This window comes from Chiloscyllium plagiosum, unplaced genomic scaffold (genome assembly GCF_037043375.1).
Source record: "Chiloscyllium plagiosum isolate Xiang-an unplaced genomic scaffold, Cpla_swu_hap1 HiC_scaffold_5, whole genome shotgun sequence".
NCBI classification, from domain to species: domain Eukaryota; kingdom Metazoa; phylum Chordata; class Chondrichthyes; order Orectolobiformes; family Hemiscylliidae; genus Chiloscyllium; species Chiloscyllium plagiosum.
The window spans coordinates 53,446,538-53,464,800 of NW_028270143.1; the positions used below are offsets into that span (position 1 = coordinate 53,446,538).

Consider the following 18,263-nt stretch of genomic DNA (forward strand, 5'->3'; position numbering starts at 1 on the left):
GGGCCAACATTTTCTAGCTACCGCTAATGTGAAACTTTCATTGCAAAGGAAAATGTACCTGTTAGGGGAAAAAAGTACATCATCATTAAGAATACATTGGTATATGTACCTATAAACCTTTCTCTTCCCCCTTCCCATTTTCCTTGATAATATGTACTTATTGTTCGAAACATACGATAAAGGAATAAGAGTAGGCCATTTCCCCTTTCAGTAAGATTATGGCTGATCTGATTCTAACCTCTATTCTACATTCCTGTATATCCCCAATAATCTTTTATTCCTTTGGTATGCAAGAATTTATCTCTGCCTTAAAAATATTTTAAAATTCTGTATCCACTGCCTTTTGAGGAAGGGAATTTCAAAAATTCACAATCCTCTAAGAGGAAAGAAATGTTTCCTCATCTCTGTTCTAAACGGGCACTCCAATTACTTTTAAACTATGATACTCGTTCTAGATTCTCCTACAAGAGGAAAGATCCTTTCAACATCTACCTGTTCAAGACCCCTCAGGATCTTGCATGTTTCAATTAAGTCACCTCCAACTGTTTTGAACTGTAGAGAATACAGGCCAAGCCCATCTATTCTTCATGAGGCTCATTCCAAATATTAGTCAAATAAACTTCTATGAACTGCTCCAGTTCATTAACATCCTTCAGGAGGTATGGTGATCAGTGCCTCACAGCGACAGGAACCCAGGTTTGATTCCAGCCTTGAGCAGCTGTCTATGTGGGCTTCCTCTGAGTGCTATGGTTTCCTCCCACAATCCACAGATCTGCAGGTTAGGTGGATTGGTCAGGCTAAATTGCTCAAAGTGTCCAGGGGTGTGTAGTCCAGGTAGAGTAGCCATGGGAAATGGAGGGTTACAGGGATAGGATGGGGGTGATGGGTCTGGGTGGATTGCTCTTCAATGTGAACTCAATGGGCTGAATGGCCTACTTACACACTTTAGGGATTCCATGATTCTACTCTACTCCAGATGCGCACTTGACAATGCTGTATATAACTGAACTGTTGCGCAATAATACCATTGGGTCAAACGTGCTGGTTTGTGGAACCAGGCTAAAAGAGGCCTAGCAAGGTACGTTTTAAAGGTACCTTTTGGCTAGGAGGAACAGAACTCCTAACCCTGTAAGGAAGGTTTGGGCCTCTTTGACTTGACTTTTGTCAAGGGTTTCTAATGGCAACCCCCTACCTTTTGGGCACTCATTTCTCTTTTGGACTAGGAAGTTATCAAGTGGCATATTATGCTGATCTGATAAGGTCAGTTGAGCTTGACTGCCGTTGCTCCCAGCTAGGCAGTTACTTTGCCATGTTCTCATCTAGGGGTTAAAATTAGAATCAAGATATCAGCCAGATGGTTATTCTCTGCACTTTGAAAGCTTTGATAGTTCCTAAAATTGTAGAATGACTGCCTAAAACTGAACAGCTTTAGTAATACATCTCATTGCTGTTCTATAATAAAAAGTAACAGTATACCATCTCTGCCCAATCTCTTTCAGCCTCCTCCTTAATGAGCTTGATACCATTCATTAAATGTTTCCTGTTTATTCCAAGTATATATGCCATTGAGGTAATCTGTATTGAATTCTACTTGCAAATGTTGTCAAGGTCTTTGTTAGGTCTTAGCAACATTAGGAGAGTCCACTGCTTTAAAACTCCTATGCAAGTAAGTAACTGTGTGCTCTTTGAATCACACTCATAATTCTGGAATTGATTTTGGGGTGAGATTAGAATTCTACATTCGACCTCTTTTCTAAACGAAACACCCTATACCTTGAATAAGTACCACCTGTTCCTTATGTGACATTTTGCTGGAAAGTTTCAAGGTAAATAATCTGAAGTACATGCAGCTAATTAAAATAATGTAAGTAGATAGCACAATCTGACAAGATTAGTCTTTGAGTCCTCTAGCAAAGCATTGTGTGTGCCTAATGGGAAATTTTATAGGGTTATAAAAACAGGAAGCATTACAGGTGGTGACCTAATTAAGTAGTAATTGGAATTTTGCTTTACCACCGATGGATTCAGATTAATACACAAATTCAGTGTATTTGTGGGGTTCAGGTCTCAATCCATCTTGTTGTTCCTCCCTGTAATTAAATGGCATTTGTATGCCATGAATGCTCATTATATTGAAATATTTTGTAATTGTGTCATCTTCATGATAAAGTGAACATCTTTATGGCAATTCCATTCATGCTCTTTAAACATGACATGAAGCAGTTGGCTTTATACAGTAGTATCCGAGGTCCTTGGTTTTACTTGTTTGAATTTGTTGCACAAAGAAAGAGAACAGAAGAATGGTAGTTGCACAAGGACTTTGAACTAGCAAGAGGCAATGAATAGTGAATGGCTGCTGAATGAATCCAAGCAGGATCCAAGGGAGAACAAAAGATGGGGTCAGAGAGATTGAAGAGTAAAGTGGGAGCAGTGATAGTGGGAACAGTTAGTCATAGGTCAATCTAAATAAAAGCAAAATACTGTGAATGCTGGAAATCTGAATTCACAGCAGTGCTGAAGAACTCAGCAAGTCTGGCAGCATCTGTGGAGGGAGAAACAAAGTTAACTTTTCAAGTCCAGTATGACTCTCCTTCAGAATTGCTCCGAAGGTCTGTGCGTACACTAGTTCAACCCAAGATCTCAGCTTGCAGATACATTTTAGGGCTTTGAGTGTAGCTACATTTTAAATGTTGCTACTGGGAATAACTTCAATCAACATCCTTCACAGAGCACAGAAAAGATCTCAGCTTGCTGAGCCTGCGCATTCAGCCATATTCACCTGGATAGTGAATACAGCATTGAACAACAGTGAGAAATTCAATAAATAGTGAACACAAAGACAGATTATTTCTTCCACAGTGAAGGAAATGTCCCTAACTCCCTCTAACTATACATACATGGGAGTACATATAGCTCTTGTGACTAAGCTAGTCTGAACGAATAATAATGAATGAAGTGAAACAAATGTAACATGAAATATTTACAAGTAAAATTCAAACTAGAAAAGCGCATGTGCCACCTCTGTAATCTTTAAGCCTTCATGTTGAAGGCATGGAGTTAAGCAAGAAAGTTACCTGCATGGTGGAGAGGTCCCCCTGTTCATCCCAGAGACAACTTTATAACATATGAGAAGGTGAGGACTGCAGATGCTGGAGATCAGAGTGAAGAGTGTGGTGCTGGAAAAGCACAGCAGATCAGGTATTCTGAGGAGCAGGAGAATCGAAGTTTTGGGCAAAAGCTCTTCATCAGGAACGCTCCTCGAATGCTGCCTGACCTGTTGTGCTTCTGCAGCACCACAAACCCGACTCCAATAACATATCTGTATTTGCTTCATTGTCATCAGTAGTAGATTTCAGCATTGAATAGCATTTGCATGATCGTGGGTCTTCCCAATGCATGTCGCTGTCACTTCAGATTTTAATTGGAACTATGTAAAAACCAGAAAAAAAAACAGTGTGGCACACCCTTTCTCACACTGTTAAGAATAGAATGGCACACCACAGTTAAAATTTTATCTATTATGCCAGAATGACTTCCTTTTGTACAGAAAATATCTGTGGTTCTGGAGAAGTCTAGAAATCCCAGTGGGGATTTCAGTGTTCACCTAAGACATTTATTAACGATCGATCTTGATGAGCTATGATCTGCCCCACTGAAATTACACAGGCTTTGCTTTTTGGAATGTTCTCCGAGATGCCTCAGTTTTGAATTTAATGATTTGTCACATTGTCTTGCCAGTGTGAATATTTTTAGGATGTGAGGTACTAATGTCAGACCAGTTAAACAAATCACTAAAAGTGATTAAAGTAACCATCAAAAGCTGATCAAGCATTGGGATTCAGAGAATTACAAAGACTTTGAAGAACATTGCTACTTTAAGCAGACAGCAGAACTCTTGAAAGGAACAGCAAGGTAAATGCAGTACCCCACACTAAAACCTTTATCTCCATGCTGATGAGGGATTTAGGAAAGACAGTATGTAAAGACCTATTAAAATAATAAAAAGACTAGCCACACTTGGCAGCTACAGAACATTTAGAGATGAAGGATCTGTTGAAGCAGTCTCGAATCGAGATTTGGCTGGGAAGAAATTTTCAGAACTCCAGAAATAAAGAAAAGACACCTGTGGGCAAGGAAGAAAGCATGCATGACAAAGGTATCCGGTTGGGAAAAATAGCAGTTTATAAAGAAACTGGACTATCCCAAAAAAAAGGACGTCTCGTTATCCTGTAGAATCTTATCAAATGTTTTCAACCAGTATCCTCTGGTTATTGAGTTTCCAGTGGGAACCCATTCACAGTGAGAGTCACCACAAGACATGAAATCAAGGGCCTTCAAATTAATTACATCAAGGCCCCAACATCAGGAACATCACCGAGCATATTTGATAGAAGACCATTTAGAAGATGGAGTTTGACAGGAAGATAGAAGAAGTTTTAAACTATGATAACAATGGGAGATCCATAATTTAGACCACAGATTTGGTTGGAACACTTAGCAAGGCTGCCAACCACAGACGTTTATTTATAAAATTGGATGGAGGGTCAAGTATTGTGTATCAGCTGTGAAAGACAGGAAAGCATCCATTTCATCTGCGAAGAAACAGCAAACCAGAAATAGCTCCACCTAGCCACTAAAAAGTAGGAAGCCACCATTTTTATTGTAGCAAGGCAGGAAAGCCCCTCATAAGCAGTATACATATACACTATTGCTTTTTAAGAGGATTGAAACTTGATTAAAAGAAAATTGTACAGCATTGTATAATTTGGTAAAATGGCAATGCTATAAGCTTAAATTTTGCAACTACATTCAGATATTGCTCATTTAAAATGATTTGGAGATGCCGGTGTTGGACTGGGGTGTACAAAGTTACAAATCGCACAACATCAGGTTATAGTCCAACAGGTTTAATTGGAAGCACTAGCTTTCGGAGTGCCACTCCTCCTTCAGGTGGTTGTGGAGTGCACAATTGTAAGACACAGAATTTACAACAAAATTTTGCTATAAGTTCTGTCTTACAATTGTGCACCCCTCAACCACCTGGTGAAGGAGCGGCGCCCTGAAAGCTAGTGCTTCCAATTAAACCTGTTGGACTATAACCTGGTGTTGTGTGATTTTATAATTTAAAATGGCTTTCAAGCAATATTAAGAAGTAGTGGCGGAAGACTTAATACCAGCTCAGATTAGATGTCAGAGAAAGGCCAAACAGTACAGAATTGGACATTTTCTTCTAGAAAACAGCTGTGAAGGTACAGAATTTCTTCAAGCTAAAATACAGTAGACAACCCTTTATCTGAAATCCGAAAGTCAGAAGGTTTTTTGTGAAGTGTTTTTCCTCATTAACAAACTTGTTTGGCATGCAAACAGTTACCCCAGGTTGACACGCACTCGATGCGTGTCACTCAGATGCGACATGGGTGTCGTGGCCCAGCACTTGACAGGCTTCAATTCTTCTGTTTCGGGGCCTGTTTTAGTCAGTGAGTCTGCTCCTCTGGTAAGGTTTTTTAAAATTTACCATCAAACTGTCACTTATTCTGAAATTTGAAAAATTCTGAATCCCGGAAATAAAGGATTGTGCACCTGTACTAAACCTCAGGCTGAAATCACCAAAACATAAAGGAAGACACAGATACTTTTGAAGAAGTGCCAGCAGTCTTTGATAAATGAAAGCAAGAATGCTGGAAATCACAGTTGTACGTGGAGAGAGAGCAAGCTAATGTCTCAAGAATGGATGACTCTTGATCAGGGCTGACATGAAATGTGGAGGGGGCAGCATTTATTCAATAGTGGGGTTGTGGAGCGCTGGGGGAGAGAGGATGTTGATAGCCCTTCCACACTTCACGTCAGCTCTGATGAAGAATCATCTAGACTTAAAGCTAGCAGGAAACTCGTCACCCGGACACATAATCACCAACTGGCCACGGAAAGACACAACCCAGTATCACTAGTTTCTATACATACAGACAAAGAAGGACACCACTTTGACTGGGACAACACACACGAGAATTCTTTCGAGGCATAACATCCTAATCAGAATTCCATCAAAGAGCACATCAATTTTTAGATCATATCTAACATCCCTTGGGGAAAAAGAAAGAACCGGAAATGACCTCAAAGAAACCAAAACCTATGAATGGAGAGGTGGGACATACCACTAGTGCTTCACTGGAGACTCTCACTGATGATGTTAGTTAGTATGGTGATGTAATGTCTGAAAACACACCTTCAAGCTCAGCGAGCTAACTTACTTATCATCAACCTGAGCTACAAATCTTCTCAAAAATTGCTACTTTGAAACATTAATTGCTCTCTTGCCACAGATGCTGCTTGGCCCTCTGCGATTGATAGCATTTTTGTTTTCAGTTCAGATTCCAGCATCTGCAGCAATTTGCTGTCACATAGTCTTTGGTTTTTTTTATTCAGAATGATTTTTTTTGCAAGAACAAGATTTAACTAAAGAGTTCATGACCAAGGAACTCCACAGTTAATTGTAATCATGACCTCTACTGATTAATGGAAAGCTGTGACTTTGGAGCATTGCAATCAGAATTCATAAGAGTCAGATTTGTTGGAATTATTGATGAATCTTTGTTAGATTTATTACAGGGCAAAGAAGACTTGACTTTGGAGAAAGCAAGTCAAATTCTGCTAGAAGCAGAAAACCGTGAGAGTCACAGAATGAGAGGAGATGGACAGTCTTTTCACAGGAAAGGATTCATCCACTTTATAAAATTCTGTTCACAGATTAACATTTTAGGAAGGTTGGATTCATTAGTTGCAAGCCTATGATGGCTAATAACAAGCCCTTCTATGACTGGCAAGTTGGCCCACAGTAGGTGTAATCACTGTTGGGGCCTATTGGAAAGCCGCCTCCTTGATGTTGGTTCTTTTAATGTCAAGGGTATCTATAGCATTCCTGATGTAGAAACTCTTAGCATCGCAATCAGTGGCCTCCACTTCCATTGTCAATAGTTGATATGCCATGCAGAGAGAGGCTTCTTCAGGGAAGCCTTGAATATTAGTGCAGGACCCCTATGTTCTGTTACCTGCAGTCAGCTCATATAGCATGATTTTGGGCAGAAACTTTAAAATTTATAAACACCAAAGACACACATGACAAATCATGAAGTAGGCCAAACAGCAGATAGTAGCAGTCAATGTCAGCACTGATGAATAACAAAACCTCTCAGGCAATGCCCAGCTATGAGGAAAAATGCTACATAAGTAAAGAATTAAAGGTCACTTTGAGACAATGTGCAGACACAGCTTTAGAACAGGAGAAAGACAAATGCTTACTTGTACAAGGATGATAATGTGATGGAACCATCACCACTGGAAAAGTTACCTGAGGCATTCCTTGGGGAAATTGGTGGTTTGTTTCCGTGCTGTACATCTCTACGACTCTGATACAAGATGTTTTAGGTGGAATAAGTCTTGAGAGTGAGATATGCTACAAGTTACTGCAAAGAAAGAGTTTGCAAGTTGAAGCTACTGTTATGGACTAGACTAACCCCCTTAAAAATATATTAAGAAGATAGCTTACACTCAAGCTTTTTCTAATTTTAAACATGTCAGGTGTTGTGTTCCAGATGCAATTTGATTGGTCAACTACCCGAATTCAAGCAAAACGCATTTTATTTTTACACTACTACAGTTAAAATACAGACAAAATAAAGATTAAAGAATTGGCTTAAATGTAACTTAACAATGCTCAAATGCTTAACAAAATAATATATATGTACTCAGGACATTATGTGCAACATTTTTTTTACACCATGGTTCATCTGTGGAATGAACTGCCAGAGAAATTGGTGGATGCAGGTACAATTTCAGAGTCTAAAAGACGTTTGGATAAGTTCATGAATAGGAAAAGTGTGAAGGAATATGGGCCAAGCACAGGCAGAAGGGACATAGTTGGTGTGGTCTGGTTGAACTGAAAGGTCTGTTTCCATGCTGTCTGATTAGATTACTTAGTGTGGAAACCTTTCGGCCCAACAAGCCCACACCTACCCTCCAAAGAGCAACCCCCACAGACCCATTCCTCTACGTTTACCCGTTCACCTAACACTACGGGTGATTTCGCATGGCCGATTCACCTAACCTGCACATTTTTGGACTGTGGGAGGAAACCGGAGCACCCAGAGGAAACCCACGCAGACATTGGGAAGAATGTGCAAACTCCACACAGTCACTTGCCTGAGGTGGGAATTGAACCCAGGTCTCTGGCGCTGTGAGGCAGCAGTGCTAACCACTGTGCCACTATGTTGCCCAATGACTCTATTGTGTTAAACTCTTGATTCACTTCAAGTATGTTCCACAGTTCTGGCCAACATTACTATAAATGGGATATCAAGGTATCAGTGAGAATGGAAAATATATTCGCAAAGAGTAGAATTGGGGCAGTTTACTGACCAGAAATAGCTCATTAGTCTGGTGCTCTAATTTGCTTGGGAAAAAAAGGCTTCAGGGTCTAATATAAGCCTTAGAATTGTGAATAGATTTGCTAGGGTAGATCATAGAATCCCCACAGTGTGGAAGCAGGCCATTCAGCCCATCAAGTCCACACTAACCTTCCAAAGAGCACCCCACTAAGACCCACCCCTCTACCCTATCCCTGTAACCTGCATTTCCTGTTGCTAATCTAGCTAGCCTACACATCCCTGGACACTACAGGAAATTTAGCATGCACCTAACCTGCATATCTTTGGACTGTGGGAGGAAACCAAAGCACCCATGGGAAGCCCAGACAGAAACGGGGAGAATATGGAGACTCCACACAGACAGTTGCCCGAGGGGAGGACTGAACCTGGGTCCCTGGTGCTGTGAGGCAGCAGTAACAGCTACTAAGCCACCTGTGCCACCCATATCTAGGTGTAGACATTTTTATTTGTTCATGGGCAATCTATGGGCACCATTCGTTTATCCAGAATTTGTCTATCCCAATTACCTTGAGAAAGAGGTGATTAGCTGTGTTCCCTATAAATTTTCCTGCTCCTCACGGACCTTGAACACCATGAATAGTGGAAAGTCTGTACTTTGGCATGCAAATTGGTGTATGTGGAACCTTCACCTAGCCATGCCCTTAAATGTAGTATTGGTGGTCAGCAGCCTTCTTGAACTGTTGCAGTTCGTGGAGCATAGAGATATCCACAATGGCATTAGGAAGGGAGTTCCACAATTTTAACCCATGTACTAATCCCATCTGATGTTACTACTGGACAAGTTAGATCCAAGAATGAAATCTGGCCTGATGGATCAGAGTTTGTTTTTGTTAATGTAATGTGATGTTCTTTTCCTGAAACCTTAGCACGCAAGGCTGCAGGTTTGTCTTTAACAATAAAACAAGTGAATTAAGCAAAAATAAGATAAAGAAATTAAACAAAATCAAGTCATATATATATAAAAAACACATTTTGAAAGATTTCAAAGCACAACAAAACAAAATCCCATCTCCTCCCCAGCACTTACCCTTTACAATTGGTCAAATCCAGAGAGAGTTTTTTTTCCCTATCCTGCTGCTTCTCACCTCCTGTCCTTTGAACAGCGGCCTTTTTCCTTGACCACTCTCTCAACTGAACTGTTGCACTTTCTCGGCTTTGAATGGCCATTGCAAGTTTCTGAACAAGCACTCATCTAGAAATTTCATAAGCTAAACGTTTTTCATACAGATAGTGTTCCCTAAAGAGCCCTAAACAATCTTTTCTTGGAGAGACAATTCTGACCCCAGTTGGGTCTCTTTCAAACTGCACCCAAAAAACTTATGAACCAAGTTTAAAAAATACTTACACACCCTAGATTCTGCTAAGGCTAACAATTTAATGTTTTCTGTCTACTTTCATAAGTTACCACCAGATAAACAAATTAGCATTAACACTCCACAGGTCCTTGCACTCGCCTGCTTCCAAACACATGCTGGTTTAAATGTCATGTGTCTGGAAAACTGACCTAATTAATTTTTAAACTCTTTCACTAAAATAAACGTACACCTGTTTTCCACCAAGTTAAATTCAAGTTCTCTTTAAAAAGAATGATGATTATATATAACTTTACACCTTTCATCATGCCCTGAAACACTAAAGGAATGATATTGTTACAAGTCGGGCTGCTGGTACTCCCATGTATTTGCTGCCCTTTACCATCTAGGTGATAGAGTCACAGGTTTAGAAGGTGCTGTTGGAGGAGTCTTAGTATGTTACTACAGTGCATCCTATAGGTCATGTACATAGTTACTCTAGGCAGCAGTGAATGTTGAAATTGGTAGATATGATGCCAAAAAAAAGCTGCTTTGTCCTGGATGGTGTCAAACTTCGAGTGTTGATGGAACTACATTCATCCAGGTAAGTGGGGAGTATTCCATCACACTTGTTGGAGGGAGTCAAAATTCATAGGTGTAAAATAGTTATGAAAAATCCGATTAGGAATGATGCACTCTAATAAAGTGTAGTTGAAGTGAGTAATATGGGAAAAGGGAAAGCTCGGTAAACAGAATGAAGGAGAAAGAAATAGAAAAGTATATTAATCTACCTATAAATAGAGATGTATGAGAGGAGGCTTGAGTTACATGTAAATGTTAGTCTAAAGCAATTAAGGCAGAGTGGCTTAATGGAATTCCATATGAAAGTAAGTTCACAAATTTTATATTTTCCATTACATGGGATCTACTCGTCATCTACTGACTCCTTAATCATCAGTAAACAAAGCATCATTTGGTATTACAGAACATCTGTATTGTTGAAAAGCTACATTTTGTTGAAGCTTTTCATCTTGCGCTCATCAGGGCATTTCACAAGAATTCCCAGTTCAACTGGAAAACCAACATTATTTATACTGCATGCGAAGAGAGCACTAGTTAGCATTCAGAGTTCACTTGCCAAATGCAAGACAAAAAACTTTAACACAACATGATTTTTCATTCAGCACTGTGTATGTATTTTGTGTTTGTTCGTAGATTATATCATTTCCAGTTTGTCTAGAATGTCTCTGTCACTAATAATCAAATCTCTAAGTTTGTTGTGCAAACTCCTACAATCAGCTGTGTTTTTACAATAATGCCATTGCTGAAAATATTATCTGAAAGTAGGGTACGTTGGGGCCATTCAGCAAGTTAGTTAAAATATGTAGAAGGAGCAGATGAGCTTTTAAACATTAAAACATAAGAGTAATCCATTCGGCTCTTCAATCTTGCTTCACCATTCAATATGATCATGTCTGATCATCCAACTCGGTACACTTGCCTCACTTTCTCCCTATATCCTTTGATCCCTTTAGCCTTAAGAACTACTTCATGAAATGTTTTGGCCTCAGTGACTTTGTGATGGCTATCTCCCTCTCCTGATCTTGCGTCAAGGTCTAGATCCAGTTCAAAGTTGGATCTTTAATACCATGGAAGTGAGAGCACTGCGCTTTTACATCCCAAATGTTTCAAAACTACTCCTACCTTGCTTCTCTCCTCCCAAATCCTTGTTCACAGTGAGAGTTGCAGAGAGAGAAGCAAAAAGCAGGAGTATTTATAAAAACTATGCATCATAAACTGCTGAACCACCAGCACTTGCATGACCTAAGCTCCATCTTTGGATTGAATATGGATCTTGAATGGGATGCAAGTCTAGGAGAAGGAAGCGTTGAAAGGGTGGGTCGGGAAGATGGGGAAGATGCCACAACTTGAAGGGTTGAGGAGCATCTTTGGTCAGTAGCAACCAGGAGGTTTTTGGAAACATGATCAAGGTGAGACAAGTAGTGTAAGGACCAAGTTTATGTTTCTTTCATATTCTTAAACTTATTTCGGTTTACCAAATTAAGGTGCTACAAAACCTAACAAGTGAGAACTTTTGGTATTCTACAGACCCTTGACAAAATTTGGATTGATATTTTTTGGCTTTCTTTTAATCATGGATGACATCATGAAGCTTAGGACTGGGTTGAGGAGGAACGTTTTCTCTCTAAAAGGTTGTGAATCTATGGAATTCCCTACCCAGTGAGACAGTTGAGGTTACCTTGTTGCATGTTTTTAAGGCAAAGATAGAGTTTTTAACAGTAAAGGAATTGAGGATTATGGTGAGCAAGTGGCTAAGTGGAGCTGAATCCACAACAAGGTCAACCATGATTTTATTGAACGGTGGAACAGGTTGGGTGGCCAGATGGCCTACTTCCACTTCTATTTCTTATGTTCTTGTGTTCTTTTGTTGGATGAAGAAATAGATATCTTGTGTTGTTGCGTTAAAGATGTTAATCTGACAATCAGTATTTTGTGGTTATAGGGTCATAGGGATGTACAGCATGGAAATAGATCTTTGGTCCAACCCGTCCATGCAGATCATATTCTAAATTGATCTGGTCCGATTTGCCAATATTTGGCCCATATCCCTGTAAACCCTTCCTATTCATAGACCCATCCAGATGCCATTTAAATGTTGTAATTGTACCAGCCTTTCAATGTTCCATGCTTACCGACTGACTTAGTATTTGCTGAAGTACTGTTTTTCATTGCATACTAACAAAAACTTGCACTTATATAAAATGTTTATATATCCCACGTCACTTCAGAGAAACACCACCAAACAAATTTTAGCTCCAAATCCCACACAGATATTAAGAAAGGTGACAAATAATAGATTTCAAGTAGTATCCTAAGGGAGGAATGAGATAGAAAGCATTCAGTAATCCATCTTAAATGTTGTCTTGTATCTAATCTCTCTCTCTCCTCTCTAAATTACTCAAGGCATAATTGCCTCCAAGCCTCATCCTCCCTCTCTCTCTCTCTCTCTCTCCAAAAACACATTTTTGAATGTCTCCGTTGTCTGCATTTCACAGGGATCATTCCCTCCAGGACACTCTAGTCCATTCTAATCTAATCTAATCTAATTCCACAACCACCAACGCCACTCCACCTTTCCACATAACCGCAGAAGGTGCGATAGCTGCCCCTTCACTATTCCACGCTCACCGTGCAAGGGTCTAAACAGTCTTTCCAGGTGAAGCAGCTTTTCACCTGTACCTTCCTCCAATGATGTGTATTGTATTCATTGCACCAAATGTGGCCTACTCAACGTTGAAGAAACCAAGCACAGACGGGTAACTGCTTTGTGGAACAACTCTGGTCTATGCGCAAGCAGAACCCAGACCTTACATTAACCTTTCATTTTAACATCACTCCCAGTTCACATCCCCATGTGTCTGTCCTCAATATTCTAGTGCTCCAGTGAATCACAGCGCAAACTTGGGAAACAACATCTCGTCTCCAGACTAGGCATTTCACAGCCTTCTAAACTTAATATTAAGTTCAACACCTTCAAATTGTGAACTAACCCCCATTTCTTCCCTTTCTTTTAGCTTGTTATATTCTGTTATCGTGCCCCCCCCCCCCCCCCCGATACCATGACTTTAGGATATCCCAAACTGTTGATAACCATGAAATATTTTTGAATTTTTTAAACTTTTGTAACATCTGCTGTGGTTACTCCTTATCAGAAGCTCATAAATGAGTTACAAAGTCCAAATCTAATTGTACCCAGGTAGGAGGTTTCTAATTTTTGTTTGTGCCAACGTGCCCAAAAAAAAACTTGTTTTATGTTAGCATCAGAATAAAGTCTTTTTTTTGTTTTTGAAACAAAATCTAAGGAGTAGATGCCATGATATGACTAACATATATCTTATTGTTGTATAAGAGAAGAGACTTGAAGCACAGACCGCGTAAAGTTGTCCAAACTTCATGACAGTTGAAGAGAAAGAAGTTCCCCTCTGAAACTGTTACAAATGTCTGTGCCTCTTTGTTGTCCTGGTTTGTTAGAGGGCTGTAGTTAATCCCAGAGAATTGCATGCTGATTGATGGCTTTCAGACAAAATTTCAAGGGTGATTGTAAAATAGTTTACTCTCTGGGTAATTACATTAAACTAGCAAACAAAGGAAAATTCAGCTCTGTTACCCAGCTCTGGAGGGTATATATGTTCAGTCTCCAAGCATAACAAGATAAGCACACATGGAGAAGCGAGAGTACATCAGGGACAGGAGTGATCTGTGGACTCCTGTGGACTTTTAGCTAAAGGCACTAACTTCAGCATGTCAATCTGGATTAGGCCAGGGAAAGATGACTGTTGGGTTTTTAGAAAAAAAAAGTTACCATTCATTTAAATAGTATCTGCTTTGGATCTGTGACATTTCCCTGAAGAAGGGAAGTCAGAGAAAACAGATTTGCCAGAAATTAGTTCAGCTATCAAACCATGCTGCATACCAGATGTAAATGCTAATTAGAAAACCTACAGCAAAGGGGAGAACGGATTACTAATATCCTCTAGGCAGCACTGTACATTAGAGGTGAAAGCCTTCATCGCATCAGGCAAATTTTTATATGCACTGAACCACAGGAAAGCCTGTCATTGCTCCCTTATTGACAACACAGCATGTGTCTGCTAACCTTGTCAATTTAAAATGCTGTAGAGAAAAAATTAAAAAGGCTGCAGAAGACGTAAAAGTGAAAACTGTTTCAGAAATTAAACTTGATTTTCTATATTAATATTGATTAAAATGATGTGCCTTTAGTACAACTTTAGCTTTTATTATAATTAAACTGCAGCTGAATATAAATGGTGCAATTAAATGGCATTTTAAATTGATAATTCCCTATGCAAGTTTCTTATATTGCATGAATAAATTGTCAAGGAAATGCAATACAAGTACAAATTGCAGTAAAAGGCAGTGTTAGAGCAGTGCCTTTGGGGCTACAAAAATGATTAATAAATATAATGTAATCTGTAGTTAGATCTACATTACTGTACACTAGAGGGCATGATTTTAGATTTTTCCAACCTTAAATTCAACACCATTACAATCAATGTGTCAATTTCTGGACTTCCACACCACTTTCAATATGGAAAAAAGTTCAGCTTTGATTTAAGATACTTCAGTCAAATTAAATACTTCGTGATCAGCTTTCATTAGCTGTAAAAATTGCAACATTTGAAACTTGATTTATATATTTGTTTCTGTGACAAAGACGTTACTGGGGGGTATGAAGTCTAGTCAGTCCTCCGGTCAGCACAAACAAATCATTTGAATTCCTTCACAATTCTTTGATTCCTTTATTCAATGTTACTTTGGGGTCCTTAAATCAGATTTTGTGTTCATGACATAGGGAAAACGCGAGGCAGGTGGGACCTGTTTCTGGCACTCCTGCCTCCATTCTCATTGTCTGATGTTTTTAGGTGTGCAGGCAACTAAGCCTGCACTGAGCAGTTCCAAAGTCAGCAGCTTCACTGTCTCAGTGGTAATTTCAGCTTCCTAGCATTTTTGAGGCTTCTGGAGGAAAAGGAGCTCTAGATTTTTATATATCTTTTTAAGGCAGAGATCATTCTTTAATTTTGTTCTCAAAAGGTTAATGACTATTAAATTGATCCCCAAAGTAGAAATGTCTTCAGACGCATAAATATTTTATCCATTGATTAAAGTGCTGTTTTGCAGTGAAGTTTTGAAATTCCAATTTTACTGTGTCGATTGTATCCTGTGCTTTGGTGTTTTTCTTGGTCGACAAATCGACTGTCTGTTCAGTGTTGGAAACAGTGTAACAAAGGTTGAATTCTTTGATTCAAAGATCAAGCTGCCTGTTTCACTCTTTCAAAAGCCTTGATGCATTCATTTCTAAAAGCTTTTTTGACAGTTGTACGATGGAATCTTATGGATTGAGTCCATGAGGGCATCTTGATATAGATACTCATGAGACTGAATTTGTTTTTTATCCCCAAGAGATTTATGACCTATTAATAGGATTTATTTTTCCCAAATGGATTATGAATGACTTTACTTTGCTTGACAGTTTATGACCATCTTAGACTTCCCTGCCGTTATTAAAGAGATCTTGAGCAATGGACATTGTTGATAATGGGATTGGAATCTGAAAGCAGCATGGCAGTAATGCAGCAAGAGTTCGGTCATGTCCAGAACTGGGAAGATGTTCCAGCGAACAGAGGTGGAACTTTTAACTTGCCCACATTTACTCACCTCCATTCTCACCTTGTGACAACATTGAGAGGTTGTGGTCTTGACCCCTGGCATTCCACCATGTAAGTAGCATGGATGGGATCTGTCGGACAAGAGGTGGTGTCACTGCATCAGGAAATCTGAAGTCACAATGCCCACCTCAACAGGGAAAATGTAGCTCCTCGTTTCACTGCTTATTTGCTATGGAAAAAATTCTGAATGCTTTTGATTGTTATTTTTCTGAGCAATCTCAATTATGTTGCCAATTTTGGCTTGTTTTGTACATCACCTTACTCCATCTAACATTAGTCTGATAATTCATGCGTAGACTTGTTTTTATACTTAAACAAAACTTTTTTTTTATTCTTAGCCTCTGCAGAGCTTCTCTTTGCATCTGTGTTTTTATTACTGCACTTCTTGTATTAACAAAGTAGTCTTGAAAGTGTCCTGATTTTCTGTGGTAACCCTGTCTTCTGAAATACTTTCTAAGTGTCTTTGTATACCTATCCCCAATATACTCAATGTTTTCTGAATATCTAGTTTCCAAAATGTAACATTTATTTAGCATTTCTCTCCTCAACTGTGAGACTTGACATTTGACTTGTACTCTCAGCTGATATCTTGATAAGTAAATAAAAGCTGTAGATTGCTAGGCACTAAGGAAAAATGTCTGTGTTCCCCTGGAGCTTGTCTATGATGGAATCTGACAGTGTTGTCAGTTGGCTGTCTTCCATGGATTTGGAAAATAAATTTTCAATCAGCTAAAGTTGGTTTTTTGTGCTGGATAATTTGGATTACTATTCAAAGTAAGGTGCAAAAAAATTATGCCCTTCATAAAGTGATGTACTATTTTAGCTTCATTTTTAGCAATAATATAGTTTTATAGAAATAAACTCTAACTTGTTAAAATTGAATTGCAGCCCTGTGAAATTGCTGAACAGTAAATCATTTTGAGTGAGCCACTGAATTCTTTAATAGCTTAATCCTTTCAGAGAATGTACTGCCATCTCAATGTGTAAAATTAAGAGTCATCAAAAAAATGTATTTATTGGAGGTAGAAAGCAGAAAAGGAGACAGGTCCTGGTTAGTTAACGTAGATCACAAAGATAAAAAGTTTCAGTTGAAGGCTGCAAAGCATTGAAATTAATCCACGTTTTGCACCTATGTAATGTAATGAATTAGCAGAAGTTGAGGTTGGAGCATTCTGATACCATCAGATCAACGTTTTTGCTAAGTTGTCCACACTTTTATCATTTAAATACAAACATGAGTTAGGAGCGGGATTATTCTTTTGAGTTTTCTCTGCCATTTAATAAGATCATGGTTGATCTGATTGCAATCTCAAATCCAGATTCCTGCCTAAGTCTGATCATTTTTCACACCTTGCTTAACAAAATATATATCTACCTCTGCCTTAAAAATATTCAAGGACGTTGCTTCCACCACTTTTCTGGAATACTGTCAACCCTCAGAATTTTGCCTCATCTCTGTTTAAATGAGCTATCTCTGACTTTTAAACAGTCACCTAGTTCTAGATGCTCCCAAAAGAGGAAGCATCCTCTCCTCATTTACCCTGTCAAGACCCTTCAGGTTCTTTTGTATTTCAATCAGTTGCCACTGCTTTCTTTCTACTTTTGAATTGAAATTTAAAACTAAGACGCTCTTGCATTCTTTGAGTAAATGTGGAATTTTGATTCATGCAAAAGTGAAACGGTATTGCTTTAATTCTGATCCAGAATGTATGTATTTTTATTCTGGCATTGTAATGTTGGACGAGAAAGCTATTTTCATTCATCCTGATTTACTATTTTGTTTTACTAAATAAGTGTTTTGGATCTGCCTTCTGCTGTGCCTTCTCTTAACAGTTGATGAGTGCTATTAACTTCGCAATATCATGGATGATATTCTGGGCATGGTCGTGGTTCTAATGCCATGGTCGTAACTCATACTGAAGCATTGCATTGTAGATGTAACTAGTGGTGGTTGAAGGATGTAGTTGGCTGAAAAACAGGCTTTGGTTTTTTCCTAGCCAATGAAGAGCCATGTTTGCTAATAATTTTTCTCAATCTAGACTAGATTGTGTAACAGGATGTTAAAAAAGTGCTCTTTTTTGAAGAGAAATTGGATAAAGGAACAAAAAGGCTGAGAAAGTGGAAATAGTATTTATATTTTAAGCATTTATTTACATAACGTCCAGTTAATATAGTTCTAAAATTATTCCTGGAAAGCAAGTTAAGAAATTGTGATCCCATCAGGTGTCTGGTAGTTAAATTGTTGCGGTTCTTACAGTTTC

At 38.9% G+C, this 18,263-nt stretch overlaps 1 protein-coding gene across 2 annotated transcripts in view; it reads left to right on the plus strand.

Annotated features, from left to right (window-relative positions):
* Positions 1 to 18,263, plus strand: part of erp44 (endoplasmic reticulum protein 44) — a 99,758-nt gene that overhangs the window by 8,508 nt on the left and 72,987 nt on the right. The window lies entirely within an intron of this gene.